The sequence below is a fragment of the Rattus norvegicus genome, chromosome 2, assembly GCF_036323735.1.
Source record: "Rattus norvegicus strain BN/NHsdMcwi chromosome 2, GRCr8, whole genome shotgun sequence".
In the NCBI taxonomy this organism is placed as follows: Eukaryota; Metazoa; Chordata; class Mammalia; order Rodentia; family Muridae; genus Rattus; species Rattus norvegicus.
The window spans coordinates 209,230,029-209,254,549 of NC_086020.1; the positions used below are offsets into that span (position 1 = coordinate 209,230,029).

Genomic DNA, 24,521 nt, shown 5'->3' on the forward strand with positions numbered 1-24,521 from the left:
GATGTTTTCCTGCATGTGTGTCTCAGTACATTGTGCATGCCTCGTGTCGAAAGAAAACAGAAGAGGGCTTTGGATTCCCTGTGACTGGAGTTACAGACAGCTATAAATTGCCATGTGGGTGAAAATTAAAATATGTGTCCTTTGGAAAAGCAGCAGATGCTCTTAATCACTGAGCAATCTCTGTGTCCACTAAGTTCTATTTTAAAAGATAAGTACTTATTTATTTGGATTGTCTTAAGTATGCCTTTTACTGAAGTTATAATTTTGAGCATACAGATCTGTTTAGGTTTATTTTAAGTCTAAATTCTGCATTTAAAAATTTCTCACTTTTATTAAAAACATGGGAGAGTTGGTTCAGATTTTTAATAATAGTTACAGTCAAACTTAGGAGTTTATCAATGTAGTCAAGTTCTTAGTTTCAAGGTAAGTATTGAATTTTTATCAGTTGAAACCATGAGTTTACTCATTACGATTGCAGCTCATTTTAATAATTTTGAAAAAAATTCACTTACTTATCTAACTTCAGATTTAATGTATGTTAAGCAGTTACCATTTCACATGTAAAAAAATGCTGATTGAGACCGAGGAATCATATGCTAGGACTTAAGGAGTAGCTATGCAGGGTGTTCACTACACAACCCTAAGGAAGATTCAAAAAATGAACTTTGTAGCTTAAAGATTAAAATATTTGTTACAATTTTTTTCAGCATCATGGAGTGTTCCAGAAAATATTCTATAGTGAAATTTTTTCTGTTCATGAACAGAAAGTGTCTAGAAATATATGCATTCTGTGGTTTGAATTGTGCTCTTCCAAAATTCATGTATTAAAGCATGAAGCTCCAATGTGATGATAATTGGAGATGGAGTTCTTATGGTGTCATTAGATCTAGCTGTGGGTATGAGGGTAGGAACATAATGATGAGATTCATCATCTTAAAACAGACACTGCCGGACATGCACACTCTTCAGTCATGATCTCACAGAGAAGTGCCCATATGTGGTCACGAAAGCAGCCTATCAGGAAGAGTAAAGGTCTCAGATTGACACACCCACCTTGCTTGAACATTAATCTTTGGCCCCCAGCCCATAGAACTGAATGGAAATAAATCCATGCTGTTCACTGCACAGGTCTTTGGCTTTTCTTTCCCTTTCTTTTATTTCACCCTTTAAAAAAAAAGTTTGGATTGATAGCATGAATTAGATATTGATAAGAACTGGATGATGCTATGACATCCACCTCAAAGTAAAGGAAAAAGTTTGCAGTTTGGTGGTGAGTAGCAGGCTGGAAGAATTTTGACATGTACACTGGAAATGTTACATGTGGTTTTCGAGCGGTCTCAGGGGGATGGACACATTTTTAGGAGGACAATTAACCTTGTTCCTGAATACTAAAGAGTTTGGTGTTTTGGGGGTGTTTTGTGATTGGGAGATCTTGGGAGGAAGCAACCAGATATTTCCAGAGGAAATCTGCAACCAACATGTTAAAAGAGCAGTGTGATTCTTTCTAGCTGATTATTGTAAAATGTGAGAGGATAAAGACAGAATGAAGGTGGGGAAAGAAAAGGGAACCAGAATATGAAGATTTGGTAAATTCTCAAGTTACTCACGTTACTAAAGAGAAGAGACTCAAAGATGAGAAAGGAGAGGAAGAAAAAAGACAGGAAAACGGAGAAGTCAGGAAAGAAAGAAGAAAGAGGGGAAGGAGAAAGACGAAAGAAGAGAAAGGTAAACGAATAGATTATTTATGAAAGTAATGCGTGGCTGAAATATTGGATACGAAATTTTTGATCTTTGTAAACAGACATTTTGACTGTGTAAACTCAGAATAAAATGAACGAAATGGACGAAGGCACCTTGGATTGCAGGGGCAAAGGTGCTGGTTCTGAATATCCAAGACTTTTTAGGGTCCAGGAAGTGCTCTGAACAGTCATTCTGAGATCCTCAGAGCCACCCTCAATGTCACGGTCTGAATTTTCTCCACTGGTTGTTGTTGGAAAAAGACCTCCCCCACAGCGTGCAGCTGTGACACAGATGGTAAGACTACAGAGCTGACAGGAGAGTACTGAGTCTGCATGGGTATGGGACTTGCAGAGAATGCTTTGAAAGAGCCATGTTCCCATGAGATGCTTTTTGGAGACAGGTCTTTTGGGACATTTTTAGGTTTAGATGAGATCAGGAAGGAGCTGCTCTCAAGTTTACAAGGAGAAATACAAGTGAGTTCTAGACCCCACTTCTTCTCCCCCTCTGGCTTCCTGGTAAACGACCATTTACAATCTAGGAAGGCAGGCCTCTCTGGAACCATGCTAACACCCTCTGGCTTTGAATATTTAATCTCTAGCATTTGGGAATAGTTAATTCTGTTTCTTGAGTCACCTAGACTACGATATTTTGTTTTGTGAAACACAGCTGCCTTTGTACATTCACAGATAGGCCGCAGGATTTTGTAGTTGGCAAACCTTATGAGTCTAATTATTCAAGTGTTTGCTCACAGGAACACTGGGGATATTTTTATAGACTCAATGAAGAAAATTTAAAGACCACATGATTATTAAAAGCATCTATAGCTTATTGAATCACTTTATGTATATTATTATATATTATAAGTAGATACTTCATTGTTACTAATAACTATGGACCTAAATAAACCCATTGGATGGAAATAAAAATCTCAGTCAAGTATAATTTGAATTCTTTAATAATAAATTAAGGCTTTGGAGAGTTTTTTTCCCATTTTCAGACAGCATTAAGAATCAATGCACGCCTTAGTTAAACTTAATTTTATCCTTAATTCTAGTGTTTGGTTTCTGAAGTCACCAATTACAGTTTCATACTAAATGGCTAGAGGGTTCAATTTCCCTTCAGGTTGATATTTGACAATAAAAGTTATTTTGTGATACACTCTGCCCACCCCATCTGATAATACATTAAGAGAAAGATGAATGTAGAAATAACTGAGCTAAAAAGGGCTAAGTTACATTTGATCTCACAGAGCAGGAGGCCAGTTGACTTGTATGGTCACAGAGGCTCTAAACCAAGTTATGATCAACTTCAACCTATGAAGAAAATTTGCAGTGGGCTTTTCCAAGAAAGCAATATTCAAATTAAAAAGAGAAACTTGTAAGAACGGTGAACTAATTTCCTGAGCTACTCGTGATTTTGATTTTGATATCCTTCAACTACCAACACCTCATTTGTGCTTCAAAAATACACCACACTGCCTTCTGTCTTAGCATTTGCTACTTCATTTTGATAGGCATTTTTAGTTTTAGTTTTCCTGTAGCCAATTAAGTTGTTTGGGTGAGAAATACTGTCCCCAAACACCTGCTGATTATCCCAATACCCCTAGTCTAGATCAGATTGGTTGAGCTTTGGTGTTTCCTGCTTTGTCATACCATCCATAATCCATCATTTGTTTTCATTAATGCATTCAAAATACATGTCTAGGAATCCTCCTTGCATTGTTTACATTTCCCGTAATGTGTTTTCCTTATGGTTAGACTGGGAGATCGATGTGGGCAGAGATTCATCAAAGTCCTGTTTGCACATAAATGGCTACTTTAGCACCCTTGAATATGTGTGAATGAAAATCACTAGTTCATCCTATCTGCTACTACATCATGTCTGATTGAGTTGGTCCAGGAGGCAGGACAAGGAAATAAAATAGAAAGTTACAAAATGTGAGAAAATTCATTGTTGGGGTAATTTAGTTCTGGGAGAAAATTCCAGAGAGACCCCTGAACTTTGTGTGGTGAAGACATTCTCCAGAATACTAGTACAGTTGTGCTATACTAGAATAATAGACTGGGAGGGAATTATTGAATTAAAGTGTTTAGGTAGCATCCAGACCTCAAGTATATTTGGGCAAGCAAATATGGATCAGGAAAGCTGGGAGCCAAGCAATAGAGAGAGGCCATTCACAGAGTAAAGTAACTACTGACACTAAAGCACTTCATACCTGCTAGGCCCACAGACATCAGTATGTTAGCATAACTCATAACACATCACTTGTATGAATGGACTGTCATTGTTCCTATTTTATAAATTAGAAACCAAGGCACAGATCTTCCCATAGTTTGCTCCAGATCATGTGATTCCTGAAGGCAGTAAGATCCAGGTTCAGAGAGTACAGTTATAAATTCATATTTAGTGTCCACCTAGTACAGAGACTGGACTATCAGTCTCTGCCATGGGTGTTCTGTGTGACTTTGGTTATGCAAGTCAGCCCTTCAGTGCCATTGAATTCCTCATTTGTGTAATGAGAACATCATTGACGACATCATTGACCCTGATCTCAAAATTGTGTTTGATGTTGAGTAACAGCCAAAATCATTATTTTCGTTAAACAAAGGAGGGACAGATTTCTTGGGTACGTGTGGAGAAATGGAACGGCTGTGGGGATGTTCCTGAGTTTAAAGAAACTTGTCACTTGTGCATAGGTGTAAGGATCTGAGTTCATAGCCTTAGAACTCACACAAATGCTGGGAGCAAGCAGGAACTGTAAATTCCCAGAGCTGGCTGGCCAACAATACTAGCCATATCAGCAAGTTTGGGTTTGGGCTGAGTGGCATTGCCTTGTTGTATATGATGAAAACCAGAGATTAAGAATGATTATGGACTCCGGTTTACACATGTGGCCCATCTACATGATGTACACCTGCACACACACACACATGAATGTGCAACCATACATACAAACATGTATACACATACATGCATGAAATGGGAAAAAGAACAATAGACAGAAAATAGGAGAGTTCACAATCTTTTTAAGGAGCTGAAAAGATTGACAGCCTAGTGTGAACACTCCCAATGAGAAAAGTGAGGCTCCTAGACCTGGGGTTTGGGCCAAATATAGATAACCCTGTCCAAGGCAGAGGGAGCAGCATTCTACCATGTTCCCAGAAGCCATTAAATCTAAGACAAAATGTGAAGGCTGGTAAGTCATCCAAGTTTGGGGTTCATTATAACCAAGTGAAAGATTCTGCTTAGGTGTTGGGAAGTAAACCTTGGAAGTGGCTTCCTAAGGAAATGATAGAAGTTTTCTATCCCAGGATGTCAGGGGTGGGATTTGAATGTGTGGACAGATTCCACAAGCTTTTAAACGATTGCTTCTCCCCATCTCATCATCATGACATCTACTGGCTCCAAGTAGTCTATCTATGCATAGTTTTACAGGGAAACCCTGTCTGTGCCATCTTCTCCACCCTTGGGAAGCCTGGGCTGGAGCACAGCTGAAGGGATTTTTCTCAAATGTTTTTCTAAATGTTGAACACACTCAGTTCTATACGGGATCCAGGTTTTCCGGTTTGATTTTGTTGCCATTATTGTTGTTTTCAAGGCAGTCTCTCACCTATCCCAGGCTGCCCTTGAACTCAGTATGAAGCTGAGGTTGAGCTCTCAACCCTTCTGGTCTCCATCACTTAGTGCTGGGATTACAGATGTTTACCACACAAGCCTCGCGCTGAGCAGAATGTAGAGCTAAGCCATAGCCAGAAGCGTGCAGTACACAGGGTAAGCTACAGCCCCAGCTTCAGCTCTCTGTACTCCACTAGAAAGAACGGAGGCTTTGCACATTCACATGCATGTCTCTCAGAGACAAGTGTGAAGAATATATTTCTGACACTTTGAATAAAGGAGACAGAATGGGGAAGAAAGAATTTACCAAAATACAACTCTTTTAAAAAAAAGTTGAAACGGATTAAGTTTTATAACTAGCGAGTAGGTGAATCTGCAGGGATGGCTTTCAAAAGTCCATTGCTTTCTACAACACGGATTTAAACAAGACAAATTGGTTGTTTGGTTAGAATTAAACTATACAAAATTCTGTAAGTAGGTGTCGTGTGCGCCTATAAGAACAATGACAACTTGGAAGAAATCTTAAGCTTGGCAGAGTCTCTTAGGTAAGGGCTGTGGGGAGCATTTAAAGCTTAGAGGATGCGAACTCTGCAGGGGGCTTGAAGGTCTTACCTGGGCTCTAAAGATGATCAATACTGGGAATGATCACACAAGACATATGGAAGATCAATAACCTATAAAATTTAAAATAGCCTGAGTTGGAATTAGTTCAGTCCTAATAAAAATTGCAATTATAAACAATCAAATTGTGATTGAATATTAGTGTTGTTTAAATAAATAGATAAGAAAAGGAATGTTTCCTTTCTGGTCCTATGAAATGTTCTTTTTAAAATATTCTGTTCTAATTATATATTAATTCGAAAAGTAAAATTTTGTGTAAAAACGAGTACTTTTTTTTTCTTGCGTCTATTTCCCATTAGTGGCAGATCTATTAAGTATCAACTTTTCTTACATGGGGAATGGTTAAATGATTCGTTTGGGTGGATTTGATTGTTGAGATAAATATAGTACATGAAAATTAATCTTAAACTAAATTCAAAATTCAAGTTTCCACAGCCTACACTATACTCTCCAGCTCAAAAGTTAACTTTGGGCGTACTTCAGATTGTCTGGGGAACGTTTAAAAATACCGTTTACTGAATCCCACCCGAGGCAATCAAATTGGAATCTCTGTAGGTGGAGGCTGAGTATTTCTCAGAATCTCCCCAGTGATTCCAGGGAACACAGACTGCAAACGTCTCAGGGGAGGGAGACAGTACCAGGGGTGGCGGAATGGTCACCAAAGCTGCCTCGTTGTTCATTGCTCCTCGGTACTATGAAAGATTATAGGAGATACCGATAAATATGACACAAGGCTCATTCCCCAGATGCTGAGACCGTGATATGAGGTGAAAGGCTGGGTGAAACATTGTCTATGGGGTGGGGGCCGGGGGACGAGGAAGATACTCAACCAGTAAAGTGCTCGACACCTAGGAAAACCCATGGGGTGGAAAGACCGAGTTGTCCTCTCATCACGTCTATGCTGTGATGCACCATTCAACAATAAATAATCAAGTAAACAGACAGACAGACAAAACAGATAGGTGTGAAGAATAGATAAAATGTGGAAGCTGAAGACAGCACAGGTGGCTAGATGACGGAGATGCTAAAAGCTATTGAGAGTTCTCACCGAAAGTCATGGAGGGTTTTGGAACAGAAACAGAGCTTACAAAATGAAAATGGGCTTAGAGAAAAATTTCACATTTAAGTTTATGTTAAATGAAAGGTTAATGGCAAAACCGAGAAGACAAAGGAGGGAGCAGACACCGAAACAGAGCAGAGGCAAACCTCAGAAAATGTATAAATGCAGACCTTACGTCGGCACGTCCACGGACTACGGACTGACTGCATTAGTGTATTTTTAACAACTGAAGTAAAATCTTTGGGACTAATAGCACAGCGATGTTTTTCTTTTTGTGAGCGATGTTGATTGGCACATGTTTGAGAGCATGTTGCAGGCTGTGGGGGAAGGAGAGGGTCCTTCTGTCTGTAGCTGTATGGTGGCAAAAGACAATGAGGAGATTGTGTGTGAAAGGACAATTCACCGGAACTCAGGGAAAGCCAGAAATCCTGGACAGGGCCAACTTGAAAGCTTTAAAATCACCTTTTAAAATCTCGTCAGAATCCCAGTAGAAATGTTTCTTCTGAGGCCATGTCTGGATTTACTCACTTCCCCTTCCCTTTTGTAGGTTCCTCCCCTCTTACAGATCCACACTATTTCCTAAAACCTCCAACCCTGAGAACAAGCTTCCAGCGTTTGAACCTTTGGGGAAGACGTAGTTAAAACCAAACAAAGCAAGGCAGGAGCCTGTTTTACAAATGAAAGGAAGGACTGGGAAAGTGTGACTAGAAGCTTTGGTATGTGTGGGGTTTGAGGTGCTGGGCTCTAGGCAGGGAGTAGACACAGAATCTTATGAAGGTGATGCTCTAGGAAATGCCTGGAGCGTTTATGTGTGGAATAATAAGGAAAGGGTGCAAGATGACCCTTAGGAAAGGTATGTTCCCGAGCAAAACATAAAAGGCAGAGTTAGAAAGACACAATAAGGACGGGTGATCTTAGGATGGCGTTGATCAAGAATGTCTAGGCTCAATGGAAGGTTTCCTAAGACTCTGAGAGAAGACCCTGAGTTTGATATCTAAAGAACTTTTAACCAAAACATGGAGAGTCATTCAGCTAAACCGGACATGCAGGAGGGGTGAACATGGGGATAACATATTTAAAGGAACACGAACATTTTAAAAAAATGAACAGTGCCGGGCTGCTGCCAAGCTCAAAGGGCATGAGTTAGATCCCTGTAGCCCACATGGTGAAAGGTTACTTTCTAATCTCTGCAGGGGACCCTAAGTTTAAAAATAAACAAATATTAAAAAAGAAAAGCTAAGGAGGCATGGAAATGATAAATCAATCGGACCAGTGTGCGTCTTTTCTTACGGGGAAATGAATGAACTGCCTCTTCTTTTGTAAAGGAGATTCTGGGTTTCTTTGGTTTGGGGTACCCTGGATAATTAAAATTAATCTACTAATTCATTTATTTTTATATTAGATAAAAGGAGAAAAATTACCTTCCCAGCCCTTTCCTTAGGAGCCCTTACGTGTCCCCAACTTTTACAGCTTTTCCTTAGCATAAAACTGCAGTCAGGGGCCATGGTTTAACAGGTCTTCACAGTAGTAAAAGAAAAGAATACTACTGCCCTCTGTGATTATTGTAAAGAAGTCATCAAACGAGAAACAAAATTAATTACTTCCATACCTGTCAAGAAGAAACATCCACGAAAAAGCACTACAAACCCAAACGCAAATGTAAAGTGTTCAAACACCAACCGCCGGTCCAATATATTTACAGATTCAATTAGTAGAACTATAGTCTTCATGAACTGAAGCATCGGGGGAACAAAGGACATTTAACTAGAAAACATAGTGAAAGGAAAAGAACAGTCTTTAGTTGGAAAACTTTAAAGTTCAGGGAAGAAAGCTGCAATAAGTCACGTGTGTTGTGGTTTTTCTAAGCGTTTAAAGAATGCTCTCCTATCCACCCTGGACTCAGAAAAACTTCAGAGGACACCATGAGCTGCTTTTGTGTGTTTTTATCAGTTCCACATAATCCTATCTTGTTTGGCAACTTTAATATGTGTTACCGGCCCTTCCCCACTTTCAGCAACTGAGGGGGTTTTGTTTTGTTTTGTTTCACTTTGTTGTTTTGCTGTTGTTTTGTTTTGATTTTGCTTTTTGTTTGTTTGTTTGTTTGTTTGTTTTACAAGTGAATTTGTCACAGAGCTTCTATTCCAGGTTTATGGAGGCATCTGAGAGAGAGCATTCACAGTTCTTATTTTCAGTTTCACTTTGCGTACACGAAGACGGCTGTGTGGAGGTACTGTTCTGACTTCCAATGCTCTCCTGAAATACAGGGCTGGGATTATTCCCACCCTATGCGTCTGAGGCTCCACACTGCTTGCTTAGCATGCCACACAGTGACCTCGTTAGACTTGCATGCTTCATCAGCTCCTTGAATAATTAGATCATTGATTTCAATCTTATCCGGAAAACAACTTCACACATTTGGAAAAATTTTACCATCACTTGGCACTTCGACTCTGTGTCACAGTTGAATGCTAAAAGACCACGAGCTTATATTGGAATCACTACTGTTTTGCTATTAAAAGTAGTATAGTTTTCAATTTAAATGAATGACATTGTTAACAAATAGATTTTTATGTAAGGTACTCTATATGCCGTAATCCAAGTTTTCTTAATGTTCTGTGAGAATTCTGTAATTTAATTAGTATCTCTGTATTGCAAACTAAGAAAACTGTTGCCGTTATAAAGTTGTTTATTAAGGAAGAAATTCTCTTGCCATTTTGGTTGTTTGTTCTCTGCACTAGACTGGGATGCCAGATGGTCACAGGGAAGCATGTTAATATTGTTTAAATAGTGATTTTATTCCTTGAAATGTGTCTGAGGTTTAAGAAATTTTAACTAACATGTTGCATGGCATTGAATTTGGAAGAAATAAGTTTTTGAGCACTTTACTTCCTTAATATGGTTTCAGTGAACATGACGGAAAGTGATATATTGTAAAATCAGTCCTAGTCATGCTCTGCAGTTATATAGTTTCTGGGTGTCTGTGTACATGCCTGTGCATGTGTGTGTGTGTGTGTGTGTGTGTGTGTGTGTGTGTGAATATATATATCACCTTTGAATATCATAGAACACATGTGGAAACCAAAGGAAAACAATAGGAGTCAGTTCTCTTCTTTGATCAATAGGTTCCAGGAATCAAACTCAGGTCCTTACCCTGAGTGACAAGTTTCTGTCTTTACTTGATGAACCAGCCTGTCAGTCCTGCAATTCTATTTCTAGATGTCCACTTTTTTATAATCTAATATCATTCCATAGGTGCCAAAAACTACAAAAATCTTCTATTGCTTCCAGGTTTAATTTCAGACTTTTAAAGCTTACTGATTTGTGTTTCGGGCTGTCTTTAACTTCTTACATTTCCATAGGTATATATCAATGCACACAAAGACATAAGTGGCTTGAACCTATCTATGATTTTTGTTGGAGGATCTCTTCTGTCAGAAATGGGATAGTTCCACCTCCCCCTTTCCCAATACCATCTATTGTTCTAATCACTGCATGAGTCCCACCGGCAATGGGCAGCTTCTCTGAAATGAACATCGCGAAACCCTCTATCCTCCTTTTGGAGATCTTTTGGATAGCCTTTAACATGTTCTCATTAATTATTGAATATGTGCTTCCTCCTGGTAGTTCTTAAAGTATCCTTTGGCTTAAATATTTTTATTTAACATTCACAGTCAACTTAGCTGCAAGCCTCAAGAACAGTGTTTCCTGAGGCAATCATTGTAAATTTAGTGTTTAATTGCTGTTTTCAAAAAAAAAAGTAGCAAATACAATAGAAAAAGCAATATGACGTATACTGCCAAGTTAAATGAGGAATCCATAACAATATGGATAATAATATTTAAATACATATAACTATTATGTAAATGATGCTCATACACTTGGTTTTTCCTTGTGTTAGGGAGATAATGGATGATAGATGATAGATAGATAGATAGATAGATAGATAGATAGATAGATAGATAGATATAAGTGATAGATGGCTATTTTAATCTTAGTGATATTGTGTATGCAGGCCTCTGTGTGTGTGTGTGTGTGTGCATGTGTCTCTGTGTATAAATGTGTGTTACTATGTGTGAGTGACATGGCAAAAATTAGACATTAGAGAACATCAGATGGATTTGGACTTTATCTTCCACCTTGACATAGGGTCTCTTTTCTGTACCTATGCCAGGCTAGCTGAAACACCAGCTTCTAAGAAATCTTGTCTCTCTGACCTATCACATTGCAGCAGTGTTTTTAAAGACCCACAGCACTGTGCCTGTCTTCACCTAGGACCTGAAAACACAAATCCAGGTCCTCAATTGGCATGGCAAAACTTTACCCAGTAAGTCATCTCTTAAATCCCCAAGAGTGGTATTAAAAAGAGAAAATATAGTAACTTAACTTTGATTAGCCTGTTACTAGTTTTCAAAATCCATTCTACTGTGCTTCTTATTACCCATAATAATATGAGCTGTCTACTTGCTGCCGTGACAGCGTCTGCTTTCTGAAGAGGAACTCCAGTGTCCAGAGAATTATAATTTTGTCATAGAAATTTGATCTTTATATAGCACTCAGCTAGAGGGGCAGCAGAAAACAGTCTGGGTCTTCGTACCTACCACTAATATGCTGGCAGTCATCACCCCTCTTTTAAAAAAATCAATAGAAATAACTCAGTTATTTATTATAAAAATTTAAGAAACAAGTTTGGCAAATGAAGATACCAAATCGTGATTGCTCAGATTCAGTAGCTATCAAATAGTCCCAAGAGTTGAAAGGTTCCTAAGTTACAGTCTTCAGTGTGTTTACTGTTCTGAGTGGGTACTGAGCCACACTTGGTCACTTCCAGCTCTGAGCACAGTTCAAATCCCACTGTAACATATCTTCTCTAAGAGGAGCACCACCATCCAGAATTCATACCAAGTTGGCATGTTTATGTACACACTGTCTCTGGCCCTCTCCCCAGCCACAGTGTGGAGAGTCACCTTTGACTTTTGTAGACAGGCTTTAAAATTGGGGCCGGGCATATCGTTGTTCTTGCTGTTGTTGTTTTGTCTCTGGATCTAGATTTAATCTATGAAAAAATCAGAGTCATCAGAACATCAGGGAAGCCTGTGAAAACTGGATCAGGGCAGAAAGAGGAATATGTGCAGTAGAGCTGAGTCATATTAATAAGGGATCAGCAAAGATTAAAGAGCTGCTGATGTTGCAGGGTGCCTGAAGCCGCCATCGCTCTATAATTACCTTGACTCCAATACCCCTTAGCCCCAGGCGTGAAACAGCATTTTCTTTCACTGTTGTAAGATATAGATGCCATACTTCTTCTTCCAGTGTATATATATATATTCTGGCTGGCATAAATGGGCCTCTAAATTATTAAGAAACTTAGCTTAACCAAGCCTTAGTCTCAGGGTTTTTACATTTTATCAAATGAGCTTATTCTAGAACTAACAGATGCCACGAGGAAAGAAAAATTGCACGTTTCGACAGTGGTATTTTAAACCGAACTGGTCTGAGCTAGTGGAACCATCTATATGCTTCTAAAGACCCATCTCTTATCTACATATCTAGTTTTCTGTTTCTTTGTTCTGAACCTCCTCCCCCTCAAAGATTGATGGCAGCATTTTCTGTAATTCATTATAGTCTTGCTTTCGCTCAAGGAGACAATCCCTCGAAATCTACAGCAAATTACCCCAATAATGGATGTGTTCTCATAATTCACCTTCCCTGTGTATGTTCACTGATTTGTGAAACTCTTTAGAACCGAACCTCGCTCTTTAATGGACCAGACAGGTGCTTTTAGCTGTGCTAACCAGAACACATATCATGTGACAACAGCTTCTGGAATCACCCCAGAAACCAAAGGTGCAAATGGGAGATTGTGTGTATCATGATCCACAACACATGATTATTTCCTTGATGATTCTTTTCCTTTTGAAATGTTAAGCAATCTTTTTGTTTGTAAATCTTTAGCTACAGTAAAATAGCACCTTTTCTTTGTGGGCAAAAAGTATCTTTCACCATGAAAGCCAAAGCATAGTTTCTTTAAACATTTTTTTCCTCCCATAAATTCTGACTTTTAAATGACTAAATTAAATGGTTCCTGTCACATGTTAACAATATGGGGTCTGGGATTGAAAGGAGCTCAGTGTAATCTTATTGAGCCAGTAGGTCACTGGAAAAAGAGAAAATGTGTTTGAATCGCAGGAGAGAGCGGATGTTGGATGGATCTGCGAAATACTTTCTGTTGTAGTATCAGCTGACTGATGGCTGCTATTCTCAGAAGGACTCCAACATTATGCCTTCTAAAAGCCGGAGATTAATGCAACCATGGTGAACCACACAGCGACACTCTGGCGAAGAAAAAGGGTCAGTGCTGGCAAGACGTGGCAGGTGTCAAAATAAAAGGTTAGGCTCCGTGCCTGGGGACCCATCTGTCAGATAAAGCTATGATAAGGCAATTAATGCATTTGTTTATGTGCCTCGTGACACACCATGCATTCCATAAAAACGATCCGTTCAAACACTCTCGACTGCTTTCTGGAAATTAGACTGTACGTGGAAAGAAAATAACCAAGATAAAAATAAGTGTTTATCAGTTACAGGGCTAGGTCACACAACCAAATTAACAGAGAGAAAGTCTATCTGTACTCAAGAACCTAAGCTATTAAATATAACATCTTCATAATATACTAGGGACACTATCTACAAGGTAGATGTTTACGCTACAAGGTAACTGGTATAACACCTCAGAATCCCACCATGTTTGACCTTCATGGAACTAGACTCTAAGTTTGCAATAAAATTCATCCCACAGACTTCATGAGAAAGCGAGAATTTCCATCCACAAGCACCTTCTGCATCCTGCATCTTCCTCCTCCCGCGTCTTCATCAAATGTTTTGTTCACAACACTGTCATTATTAGGGCTTTCATTTTCACTCCGAGCAATACTGACTCCTCTCATTGTATTTATTATTTATTTAGCTTTCTCACGACATCTGCCTTACAATCTGTTTAAACAGGAACATGTTTAGATTTAATCCTCATCAGTGATGTAGTTCTTGAGATAAAACAAATCATATGCTTTTAAAATGCCCTTGTCATTTTACTGGTCAAAAAATAAAGAAAAACTTTCCTGGAATTATGAAAAAAAATAAGACTTTTTTTCAGCCCCAAATTTTAGGTAAAAACAGATTCATTACTTTCGACTGGGGAAGGGTAAAAAATGCTCTCAGTTGTGGTTTGATATGTTGTACTTACAGTAATATTAAAAATTTGAAGATAAGAAAGTGTCTTGTCATCAGCATAGTGTCCTATGCCGAAGGGTCAAATCCTTTAATTTCCAAAGCAAAGTCAGAGATGACTGTCTCATTCTCAAGCTGCATGTCTGACAGAGTGATGTGAACGTTCACTTCAACAACAGGAGGATGCATTTGAAAAACAGAGCTTCCATGATCAATAGATTTTTCCTTTTGTTCAAGCAGGATTCACCCCATTATCACTCCTTCCCAACTATTAAAAAGGTTAAGTAAGAGGCAAAGAAAAGGGGGAAAGAGAGAAGGAGCTCTGGGAAGGGGGACTTACAAGGGGGGGCAACATTTGGACTGAAAATAAACAAAACAATTAATTTTTGGGAAAGGATTTTAGTCAAACTTTAAGTCAATAATTTTTCTCACTAGGACTACTTAAGCATGCCACAAAGTTAGCTTTCTTTCATTGCTCCATGATTTCAATGGGGCAATGGATGTGGAGACTGGAGACACAGACTTTGTTATTTGCTTATTTCTGTGGCCTAATGCATGATTTACGAATTACGCTTGTTGTCCAACTTCAACGAACTGCTACTTAAAACTGAATTCTCTCTTGCCTTCATTTCCTGACTCAGAAGCTTATACTGTTGCTTTAATTTTATTTGAATCTCAGTCTTCTGAATTATCTCTGTTTTCTGTCTCTTGATCTATATTTGCCTGGATGTGGCTGAAAATATAATAGGGCAAAGTAAAATTCTTAGTCATTATTCTATATGGCTTTTCGAAATTCTAACATACACTATGTAACGTTGCTATAGCCAACTAAGTTAACTGGCTACTTCCTCTTTACCACAGAATAAAAGTAATATTCTCAACTGAAAGCCGGGATCCCACCCATTTTTCACAGATCCATTAAAAGATACATCAAACAAAAGGTAAGGTACTTTTTAACGTTTTCACAGTAGGAACAGTCCATTGTCAATGAGGAATTTCACGGCACCTATTTTGTCTTTACATGGGAAGAAAATAAACAGTGAGGTTTTTTAAATGATTTAATTTCTACTTTCACATTTCTACAGAAGTGTGAGCGAGTAATTTTGCTGGATGTCCACATATTTCAGTCGAGCCCTTTGAAGACATTGTGAGTGGGGTCATTGACTCCTCCCTTGCTCTGGGACAATGGAAACCTGCCTCTGGGTTTACCACAGGTATGTATGTATTCATGAGTTCATCCCTAACAGATTGGTTAGATAAACTATATCACAGAGTTGCTTCTCCTATTTTTTAAGCTAAATACATACAAGATTACTTGAGGAAAAAATAACAAACTGGCTGTTCGTTAAGTCTATGGTCATGTTGAAAATAGTACTTAACTGTATATTTGTTATTTTAACAAAAATTAAAATTCTCAACCTATCCTATGTTATGTAAAGAAAGTACCCACACCCAACTTTGTCTCTTCTTCTGAGGGAAAAAAGGCTGTTATTTCTCTCAGAAAATCTATTTCTAATTGATTAGAATTTGCCTCATCCTCATCAAATATACTTTCTCCCCAGGTTATTAAGTTTTTAAAACATTTATTTATTTACATTCCAAATGCTGTCCGACTCTCACAGAGTCCTTCCCCGATCCTTCTCCTTTCTCCTCTGAGAGGGTGGGACCCCTGGGTATCCCCCGACCCTGGTGCATTAAGTCTCTGCAGGGTTAGGGGCATCCTCTTCCACTGCAGTCAGACAAGGCAGCCTATGTATGTTCTTTGGTTGGTGGCTCAGTCTCTGAGAGCTCACAAGGGTCCAGGTTAGTTGATTTGATTGGGCTTCCCGTGGAGTTCCTGTTGCCTTTAGGGACTTCAATCCTTCCCCCAACTCTTCCATAAGAGTTCCCAACCTCCTTCCAATGTTTGGCTCTGGGTATCTGCATCTGTTTCAGTCAGCTGCTGGTTAGAAGCTCTCAGAAAACTGTTATGCTGTGAGCATAACAGAGTATCAGGGATTGGTGCTTGCCTGTGAGATGGATTTAAAGTTGAATCTGTTAGTTATTGGTTGGCCATTTCTTCATTCTCTGCTTCATCTTTGACCCTGCATTTCAGTTAGGCAGAAGAAATTTGGGGTAGAAAATTGTGTGGGTGGGTTGGTGTCCATATCCTCTCACTGAGGTTCCTGCCTGGCTACAAAAGGTGATCTTTCCTGGTTTCCTGTCCCCATTGTTAGGCATCTTGGCTAAGGTCACCAGCATTGATTCCTGGGAGTTTTCCCAATCCTAGGTCACTAGGTTTTGTAGAGATCCCTCCCACCTCTACTCTTGACAGTTGCAGGCTTCCAATCATTCTCCTGTCCCTCTGACCCTCTGTTCTGTCTCTCCAAACACCTGATCCTGACCCCCTCACATTCCCCTGCCTATGCCCTCTCCCACCCAGTTCCCTTTCTCTCTCTTTTCATTAGCTACAAATGCAACTGGATCATATCTGTCTTAGGCATCAATCTTCTGGCCAGACCTCTGTATTTAATTCACCTGTAGTCTATGGTTTGAAGGACTTTTTTTTTTAATTCATCAAGCATTTGTCCAGTATTTGCCAAGTAAGACTTTATCTCCATTTCCAGCTGTTGCAACTCTGCTATTCTTGGGGTGAATCATTCTTAAAATGTAAACCTGTTTTATTTTAGTAACAGGGATTCTATTTAGTGCCCAATGCCGGTGAACCAGAAGGAAGCTCTGAGAGTTTGTATGACAGGTAAGAGAAAGAAAAGAGTGAGTATATGGAAACAGTGATAAACGGGGAAGCAAAGAGATTTGTTGGAGAACAGGATTTGAAGATGAAGGGTCACAGCGCAACAAAAGGGTAAGACGCAATGCTAAGTGTCTCGGTGTCATATCCTGTCGCTGTTGTAAAATATCCTCTCCAAGGTTCTTTAGGGAATAAATGCAGCCTTACAGCTCACAGTCCAAGCACAATCCAGTAGGACAGGGAAGTGAAGCAGCAGGAAGTGAATGAATCACATTTGCATTCAGAACAGAGCAATGAATGCAAGCACACTAATTCTGAATTCACTTTCTCCAAGGTCTCCTGCTTAGGACTGGGGCCACCCACAGACAGTGAGTATTTACTACATGTTAGTTAACTTAATCAAGATGACCTCCTCACAGGTTCATGCAAGGGCCAATCTGCCAGATCATTCAAGATCTTTGTCAGGTTGATATGAATGCTCCCACTGAGCAAACTGGAAAATGCCTTGCAAGAATGAGGAAAGGAGAGAAAGGAAGCCACAAGAAACGATTCATAAATTGCTTTCTGGGACTTTATCATAATTTAATTAATTCTGAAATAATGGTCCTGCTATGGAATTGATTTTCATGATAGAACGAAGAGGCCCCTCTGTCTCTGAAGATGCTTCTCAAGTTGTCGCACTTCACCATGGGAATGGTACAGCTATGTGGAAGTCATTACCATACAGTGTCGTGGAAGATGATCTTTGTAGACAATTCAGAGCCTGCACCCCTGCTCCCTCCTCTCTGCTGTGTATGGAATCTTGGCAGGAGTCTCAGAGCTTTTCCCCTCTACTTAACAAGAACTGACTGTGGGCATCATCACCCTAACCCCATGCCCCACGACACCCCAGCCGTGGACCACACACAGCCAAGGTGATTCAGACCATCACAACTGACAATTCCAATTAGGCAAATCAGAGCTTTATTTGTCCTGTGTTCCTTCAGCATCAAACTGCTGGCGACTGCCAATGTACCTAACCTTTCCCGGCCTCCCTTCTTTATTGGAAGAGAAACAGATAGAATGACAGTTCTGTCTGCATAAAATTCTGCAGACCTTTCAATAGATAGTATGTTTCCTGTTTCCTGTATGTCGCAAACATCAATCTCATAACTCTGGTAATTTAATTCAGCATGTTCTACAGAACTGTGAACAACGTTTGCAATTCTAATGCACGAGAAAGCATTTCAATTAGGTCATCACAATTCCAGGGGAAGGGGATTTGTAAAAATCATTTTACAGGTGATTTTACAGGTGAGATGTTTTCCTCTAAGCATTATTAGAAAGTTCCAAAGGCAATGTGCAATTACTAAATTGTCTATTAAATTCATGTATGTATATATGCATTCAATTAGGATACATTAATCATTCATCAAGAAAATGTCCCCCTTCTCCAGACATTCCTACAAGCGATCTGGTGGAAGTAATTTCTCACTTGAGGTTCTCTCTTCCAATATAACTCTAGTTTGTAGAAAGTTGACAGGAACCATCGAAACACACACGTAAACAATTGTGCGAGTGTGTGAAGGCGCGAGTGCTTGTGCATGCGCGCACACACACACACACACACACACACACACACACACACTCCTCTTGGTATTTTCCTGGTATATTCTTCAGAATTAGAGTAAATCCATGGCTTCAGTTCTTCATACTCCTTAGTAAGTTAGTCTGAGGTCTGGTGTTAGTTGTTTGCACTGCTGTCCAGGAAGCTCTAATAGAATATTCTAAGACACAGGCCACTGTTTCTATTATGATGACAGGCAGCATGTACAGTGTGAACCTTTAAAAGTAAGCTCTGCAGGAAATCAGGAATTTAAGTAAAGATTAAACCATCAGTAAATCACCTCACTTACTTGCCCAGCTAAAACCTCTTTCATCTCGGTTGTCTTCCACAGAGACTATTTCTTCTTCCCATCCTTCCTTCTATTCCTGCTATAGCAGTGTAATTTTTACAACATGCAAAAATAGCTTATTTAAATTCTCTTTTTGCACAATAGATTACAAACCCTGATGGTAATTTTGCTGTCAAAATTATTTTTAGAACTTAGTTATGGAATTGTATAGTATTAAGACTACTGAAGTGAAATTTTTGTTTATTACTTAAGAGACTTTGTATGATCGTTTATAGAAGTGAGTAGAACTCCCCTGTCCCTCTCCCTGGCTGGGTTTTCGCCATATGTTACTCCAAACCCCACCTGCGCCTCCCCATTGTCCCTTCAATTTGAGCTTTGCCAATCACCATACATTGTCCAATATCACTTTAGCAAGAATGATGAAGGCAGATGTTTGTCAGAGCTGTCATATCTGCTGGCCTGACTTAAAAGAAACTTGAATTACATTCCAGGAAGCAAAAGGGACAGCACAGGAGAGACCTGTCATGTCCGATAAGGGAGCAGCGCCGAATACTAGCCATATGACAGTGGTTAAAATATGCTAAGATGGCCTGTCCACTAATAGTTAATGCCACCTTACCAAAGACTCATGAAAATAGATAGCGCAATTGTTTTCCATCAGAACCTGGCAAGTTATAGCTCATGGAACAAATCCTAGACATCGATTGTTTTAACAATGAAGAATCTGGGGAACACAGACTCACGTATTTATTTGTAGGCTATGTAAACTATTTCACTTTGCACAAAAGTGGTAAAGTTGAGTAATCAAAGACTCTATGGCCTGGAGAACCTAAAAAACGCCAGCTTTCTTCTTGTAGGGGAAACTTTGTGAACTCTTGCTTTGAGTCTAAGAGGTAAGGTAATTTGTTGGGCAGCAATAAATTACCCCGACGTTTGCCCAAAGGGAACATGCCTCATTTCTTATTAAACCAATAAATTCCTATGCTCACAAAAAACTACATATGCATTTGCAGAGCCAATAACCTTTTCCTCTGGATAAAGCTTTTTGTTCAGCTTGCGTTTCTAAAGTCCGTTTATGCAGAAGCCTAGTTTTACACCAGCATTTGCTCTTTATTCGCCATAGCCATGGCGCTGAGCATAAGGCTACACTTCCGGAACTGTATTTCTGAGTCCCTACATTTTACTTTACCCCACGTTTGCGTTTTCCTTTCTGAAGTAAGAAGGGAGGAGATGTAGGCATTTCTTGGGGCTTCTCTCTTCCCTCTCTTCCAACTAACTGGAACCTATAGCCACGTGACTCACTATCCAAAGTAGCCAACTGTGCTGGAGAAGTGGGGTAGACGAGCTATTCGAATAGTTTAAGCCAACATTTTCTCTTTCTAGAACTCCATGGAACACGAGTTCTCACAACCTAGATACTCAATTTTGATCTCTGAATTAGAGAGAAGTGAAGGCGAATCTTCTCACATGTACCAAATGATCATTGGATATCATGTTCTAACAGGCTGGCCATATCCTAAATAAGGCAACAGTTTTAGGCATAAAGTTTTGGAACCAAAAAGATTTAGTTAATAAAACATTGGATTTTTGGCTCCAAACTCTAAGTGACTTTGATAAACTTTGCCCCAATTTTGTTAGTTGGCCAGAGGCAAGCCATTTACAGTAACCATTCTTTTCTCTTCCTAGATAAGAATACACAACTCCAAATAGGCGAAGCAGGAATTTTGAACACTGACCTTTCTAAATCCTGTTTCTCCCAAGTCAGACGGTTGCAGTAACTGGCAATTGCCCTAGGCATGTGTCATTTTAGTTCCCAGAAATGCTTGTGCACCAACATAGAGCCTTAGGTGATACAATAGGGACATAATGAAGGTAAGCCTTTGCTGTACAGGCAGCTACAAAGCACATGCACTGAATTTCTTAGGCAATTAGCAGAAAATTAGAGAATAGAATTTAGTCACACCATGAATCCATAGACCCTGATGACCGTCAGTATGGGTCAGTGAGGGGAACCTCACTTGAGCATGGTCTCTAGTCCTCCAGAGCTTGTCTCCCGAAGACTGGCGGGAAGCCTATGAACTCATACATGCTACTAATCCATGTGATTCTAAGAGTGACCTATTCGTAGGAAATCCAGATGTTAAGACTCCATTGCTGAAATTCCGGAGATAAATGTTGCAAATAAGTTCTGGAGCAACCATCAAACAAATTAAAAACTTAGTTTCTAAACGGAATGCATTCACAAATATTCTTCGCAGGGTAATTTTATTGCAAGTAAAGAAGAATTCCCAAACACAGTTTTAAAGCTGGATGCTGGCTGGTGGTACCAGGGAAACACCTACTCATCCATCAATGCCCGTTTAAAAAATGATTTCTGTTGGAATTTGTATCAGTTGTTCCAGTTATGAACTGCCTCAAATGTTGTAATTTGTGGACGTGAACAAGCAGCACAATCACCTCAGTTATCTAATTACCTGCCTTCCCTGTTGGACTCAATGTTGTGCAAGGAAAGGAACGTGTTACCTTCTGTGCTCACCAAAATATTCCCAGAGCTTGTTAAGATGGTAGGAACAGCCCCATTTCTTAACAAGTGTTTGCGGAAGACATGGATCTCTCAGTGGAGAACAACTGATCGGATTCTACCAGCATTGGAAATGTGAGCACGGACAGTGATGAGTCCTCTGCAAGAGGAGTTTGTATGGAGCTGATAAGGAGTTAAGCAGCACAGAAGACATGTTTTCAAAAGATAGTGTTGGGCTGTGCCATTACAAATCTTAGAGCCAGAAGTTACATGAGAAAGACGTAGATTTTGACACAGGGCTAAGGACTGGCAAGGAAAATCCAATTCAGACCATTCTCCCTATAAATGACATACACAGGTTTGGGAAAGGAAATTGGAACCAATTTTGTTTTTCTATCCCATAATATAATTACTATGGCTAATCTTATATGATCTTAAATAGTCTTTTGAAAAACTTTCAGGATATGTATTCATGAAGAATAGAGCTGGTGTTTAGACACCTTCCTTATCAGGGCAGTAATCTTCCCAATTACTATATTCCAAAATGAAACAGAAAAAAACAACAAACTTAAAGTAGAACCTAGTTCTTCATGATTAAGTTGAAAATTTAAGTAAAATATGTTATTGAGAGATTGTTATACTCCAGAAGTGAGGAAAGATAAAGCAAGGGCTAGACCACAACACACCAGAGGCTAGACCACAATGTCCTAGAGGTCAGATCATAACACACCAGAGGGAAATGGAGGAAACATGGGAGAAAGCTGTCACATGTACTTTATGTCACAGAGAGACATACCTGTGTCATTCTGCAATGTCAGTATTCACTGAATAATAATAAATTCACAAATTTCATTAGTTTCAACTCTAGTCATTTGCTAGATAATTTCACACTACCTTGGTAATCTGGCTAAGGCAAATGAAGGTTCTTTTATTTCAAACTTAAGTATTAACATTGAATTTCTTATAATGCATCTCACAGCAGTGAATCAGTATGAGAGTTTATCTATAGGCATGTATGTGGCTTACAGAATGAATATAAGAGGCAGTATTCAAAGGTCCTAGAAGTAGGCTGGTGGGTAACGTCAACAGAGTCTGTATTGATAAGATAACTAATAACCCAGGCCAGTCGAAAAAAGAACTCAGATTGGTACAAGGGCCTGTCATCACATTGCTAGATGTCCATAATTTTATGGGGTTCATGTGAGGGAAATACAGCATTTTCTTAGTCTAATGAGACATATGCGTTCTTGTGTCTAGTTTCCTTGTTTTGATGGTTAAGATGCCCATGTACCCTCAAAGTCTCAATTAACCTCCATAAACATAAAAGCTGGCAAGCTTTCTACTTTTTCAACCAGAGCTGGTTGAGTGGTGTTCGATGGATAATGTGGCTTATGGTAACACCCAGGGGACATAGCCGCCCACCTCTAAAATGGAGCAAAAAGCTGTTTGTGAAATAGAGACTCCTGGGTCAAGGCACAGCCTGAGAAAAACTTACTTTATACAATATGAAGTAACAGTGGAGCAAAGCCTGATCTCAACAAAAATAAATGGGGTAAAAGCCAATCCAACCGGGAATGCCACTTAACCCCTCTCTAGCCTGAACTCATTAGTAAAATTAGGATGAAATAATTTATAAGGCTGCTATTAATGTTAAAATTTTTATGAGCAGTAAGGCTTTAAAACATGATGTCTTCAGCAGAAAATGCCACTGTTTTTCAATATTCTTTTTACATGTAATGGAAGCAAGTTAAAATAATAGGTCCGATGTTCACCAAGCCATTAAATATTTACTGGTCACTCTCCTGATGACCGTTTTGATTCATTACATGGTATATATAAATCATCGATATATTCAAATTATAAACAGCTCAGGAAGGACTCTTGCAGCTCATGCTGTGGCTTTTAACTAGAATAAAAATTACCTCCTTATTTGTGGGGGATGTTTTTAAGTTTATCACTTGTTAAGGGCACTAGGAGTCAAAGCAAGATATTACACATGTATGATAAGTTTAGCATGTTAATTTTTCTGCTGGGTTGCAAAGTGTGTCCTGTAGATCATTTTATCTTTTCTGTTTATTTTTAAAATGTTAATATCCAGTAATAACCAATTTGAAACAGTGAGAGGTGCTTTCTCTGTCATGTGATATACCAAGAGTGAAAATAAAAACTTGAGTTATTTCTCTTGAATGGAATATAACTGAAGATAAAGGGAGATGTGGTAGGATAACATTTATGAATGCTCTAAGAACGTTCTATGAATCTGCCTTCTTCTTTTTACTTAGTTCTGTGTTCCTCCTATTGCCCTTTCTTTTTGCTAAAGTGTCATGTTTTTTTAACCTACTGGGTTGCAACCTTCATATTTTGCAATTTCTTCAAATTTATTCATAATATGTGTCTATGCTAGGTGCTATACAGCAGAGATCCATGAATGGATAAGCTTTTCCTTCCAACACTGCCTTCCCAAAGTCATTTTCAAGCCCTCTCAGGGATCCTTGCCCACCCCTTAGATCCCCAGTACCTATGCCATCCCAACTCATTCCCTTCCTTAGTTTCTTATGCAATTGAACGTGCTCTGGTCTCCATCTTGAGAGTCAAGGTAACTCCTTTTGGACCCCAGGGCAGGGGAATGTCAGGGGGGAGGTGTAGATAGGGGGTTACATCCTTGTGAGGGGAGGGGAGGGGGATGGTAGAGGGGGCTTATGGACAGGAAACCGGGAAAGGAAATAACATTTGATATGTAAATAAAGAAATATATCCAATTAAAAGAAAGATAACTCCTTGGAAACTTTTCCCAAATTCTGCCTTCTCATCCTGTTTTTGAACTATGTCTGTTTTTGAAATTAAGAAGATGTGGCAGTCAGATAATAAGAAAATCTGCCAGGGTCCCCAAGCTAATACATGATGAATGAAGGTAGGATCTCAGAAGCTGGAAATAATGATTCTGTTGTGTCTTATTTTGCTTTAATCCTTTTGTACAATACAATCTTCCCTTCTTGGTCTGCCCTGTGACCACGCTCCATCCCATACCTCCTTTACCATCCCCCCTTCTCTAAGAGGATGTCCTCAACTCTCACCCCCACCCCACCATTCCTCCCCACTCCCTGGGTCCTCAAG

At 39.3% G+C, this 24,521-nt stretch overlaps 1 long non-coding RNA gene across 2 annotated transcripts in view; it reads left to right on the forward strand.

Moving 5' to 3' along the window:
* LOC120100931 (uncharacterized) overlaps nucleotides 1–24,521 on the forward strand; it is a 113,285-nt gene that overhangs the window by 68,239 nt on the left and 20,525 nt on the right. Inside the window, exons 4-5 of one of the 2 annotated variants that reach the window (XR_010064399.1) lie at nucleotides 15,122–15,201; nucleotides 15,346–24,521. The exon at nucleotides 15,346–24,521 is cut by the window's right edge and continues 20,525 nt beyond it. This is a non-coding gene — a long non-coding RNA (uncharacterized LOC120100931). The other variant, XR_010064398.1, reaches the window with a different exon arrangement.